The sequence below is a fragment of the Pelmatolapia mariae genome, linkage group LG23 (assembly GCF_036321145.2).
Source record: "Pelmatolapia mariae isolate MD_Pm_ZW linkage group LG23, Pm_UMD_F_2, whole genome shotgun sequence".
Lineage (NCBI taxonomy): Eukaryota > Metazoa > Chordata > Actinopteri > Cichliformes > Cichlidae > Pelmatolapia > Pelmatolapia mariae.
In genome coordinates, this window is record NC_086246.1 from 20,931,188 (window position 1) to 20,934,534 (window position 3,347).

A 3,347-nucleotide genomic window follows, 5' to 3' on the forward strand; every position below is an offset into this window, starting at 1 on the left:
TTGTAACGCCCCTTCTTGCGTTTACAGTCACATAATTTGCATGTACAGAACATTCATGTATTTTAAGAGATAACTGCAGAGACAGAAGTTCCCCTTTCTGGCATCCATCCAAATATGGTGATGATCTCAGGCCTTTGAGGTCCCCATGGACTTGTCCTCCTTGTGTCACCTGTAACTAGGCAAACTCAAATGCCCCAAGAAGCTGAATACATTCAGGCCTTTGCTCAGCTACTATTTTACTGTAACAATATACTCAGCATATGAGTTTTGATATATATATTTAACTCAATCATTTTAAAGTGGTTATAACTGCACCTGTAATAAACATGTTAATATTTGATTATGATAACCCCTGTAGTACAAATTATAACATAATGCCAACAGCTTCAATAAATGCTTTGATGAAATGATAATTAATGTAATGATAAGGATGATGGTTATATACAGTTCAACAGTAAACTAATTTCTTTAATTCTACAAAGTGTTTTGGAGTTTGCATGTGCTTTGGATTTTGTACGTGTTTTGGAGTTTGCATGTGTTTTGGATTTTGCATGTGTTTTGGAGTTTGCATGTGTTTTGGATTTTGTACGTGTTTTGGATTTTGCATGTGTTTTGGAATTTGTAAGTGTTTTGGAGTTTGTACATGCTTTGTCTCTAGGGGCCACCATAGTATATAATCGTTTTCACACTTCATACTCATCCAGTACACTCACAATGGACCAACCCAACATAGCACCCTCAACACTGAGTTGGGGATGGGCATCTTTCTACGCCCCTATTTCACACCATGCGTGGGAAGGGGTCTATAGGTGGTTTGTGGTGAGATGGGTTCATCCTGGTTTGCTGCTTGTCTTTCTGTGTGTCACTAGTGGGTGGGTCACAGTGAGTGAACAAAACATGGTGTCTGTGTGTGTGTGTGTGTCTGTGTGTGGGCTTAGGGCTTTGGAATTGACGTAATGGCGCAATGTATTGTGGGAGCGCAGCGCCATATATTTGGGCCACTAATCAAAGCAAACACACGGTTGCTAGAAACATGCTTAAAAGCAGCTCAAAAACAGCTGGACACTTCTGCCCCCTACCTGGTGTTGTCATTGGCCCGCTCCCTTGGTGGCTCAGAGTGGTTTGGATCTCCTCCTTGTTAGGGGGGCTCCTGGGTGCCTGTTCTCGACTCCTACCATGGGGCTCTAGGCCTCTGTCGACTCCCTAGCAGGGTTGACTACCTGTTGCCTCTGGTCCTCTGGGATTCCGTGGGTACTCCATCTGGGGCCTCGCTCCTTCTCCTGCTGGGATGGATGCGCGGATGTCACCGGGATGTGTGGCCTTGGATCTTTGATACTCTTGTGGACTGTGGATGGCGCAGTTGTCCTGCTTCCATCTCTGTCTGCCTCCAGGCTTCTTGGGGGCATTGCTGCAGCTTCTTACCCTCATTATCAAGTGCGTTTGTAACAAACACACAGCCATTCTCACACTCACTCACTCTCTCTCTGTCGATCTCTCTCTCTACCACTCACACACACACACAGACACACACTATAGGAAGACTGATTTATCATTTTGTCAGTGGAGTGAAGACTAGGAGTAGCAGGGCAGCTGAACTCCTGCTGCCTCAGATCATTTTTTGAGCTCAGTACCTATTTATATTCATAATTAACCAGTTTACTTAATTGATTTATTTTTGTTCATAATATTGGTTTCTGAATTAAAAAAAAACACATTTTCCCTTCATATATAAATGCATTCTTCCCTGTGTCATCAGCGCCCTCTGCAGTTTGTACAGGGAAGTGAAAAAACTTACAGCACCTGGTACTTTCATCAAAGTAATAACCAGGCTCAACCCTATGTGATGTGTTTAGTCATGTTTAGGTTGGTAGGGAGTTGTAAACAGGTTTATGGGAATTAATTTGATAATTTGTTAAATTTTTTAGCAAGGCAGTCAGAAGTGAAAAAGCTTACAGCATTATATTCCCAGGCAGTCTCCTATCCAAGTACTGACTAAGCCTGAGCCTGCTTAGCTTCTGAGAACAGACATGTTCAGGGTGGTATGGCCATAAGCAACAGTCTGCCACAAAAACGGGCTATTTATATATGCTGTAACAACATTTACCACAACAGACTTAACAAACTGTTCTCTGTCACTGTAACACCGTTCATCAGTTACAGTTTAATCAGCCTGATATGTTACAGATAATACACATTATCCTTTGGAGGCCACACTGGAAGGCCAATTATGTCACAGCCAGCCAATGAAGGCTGTCCCAATTCGAAGGCTTCTCCAAATGTGGCCGACAAATGCGTCATTCATTTCCGCAGATTTGAAGGATGGGTCGGGTGTATCCTTCGTGGCCCAACCTATCCCAGAATTCATAGCGTGGCCCAGCCAATTCCAGCTTTCAACAATGGCAGCTATTTAGTTTTAATATTATTCTTTCTGGGTCACAAAATAAACTTTGTAGGTAATTGGATAGGAGACTGCTTTGAAATGCCTGGTGCTGCAAGCTTTTTTCACTTCTGCATACAAACTGCAGAGGGCGCTGCTGCTCACTCAGTGGAAACATTCTCAACAAATTTCAGTGAGTTCCCTTTAAGTTTAACCCTTCTGCCCTCCTCAAATTCTGCACCCTTTCGACACCTTCGTGTACAAAAATGTACACACACAAAATCTACCAAAAAATCCTGATCTAATCCAGCAATATTTTTTCCGCTTTTTTTCATAAATCACTTAATCACCTTGAGCCCTTTTCAAAGTGATCAAATGTTAAATTACTTTCAGAATTTTAACCATCTAAATGCAGTTTAAACATTTGGACTTCTGGATTATTTTTTTCTCCAAAAGAACACAAAAAACTAAATATTTTCCATATAATAAATAGTATGGGGATGCGGCATTCGTGGTCATTAGAGTATTGGACATCAAAGATCAGCAACAAAACTGATTTGACCGATTTATTTACATATGCCAGATGCTCCCTCTCGACACCTTTTTGGACAAAAATGCCTTTTTTCAATTCCACTGAAACCGTATTTTTTAATCTCTCTTCAATTGCAGTATAAAACCATACATTCTGTAATAAGATAAGATAAGATAACATAACCTTTATTAGTCCCACACGTGGGAAATTTGTTTTGTCACAGCAGGAAGTGGACAGTGCAAAAGTTATTAAGCAAAAATTAGAATACAATATGAATAATATACTGTACACAACTGTACAGAATAGAATAGAATAAAATAAAATACTATATACAGTAGAATTAAATAGAATAAAATATACAATAGGATAAAAATAGAATGCAAATTCTATATACAACAGAGTAAAAATACAACTTTGTCAGAAAAGAGTATTGCACTT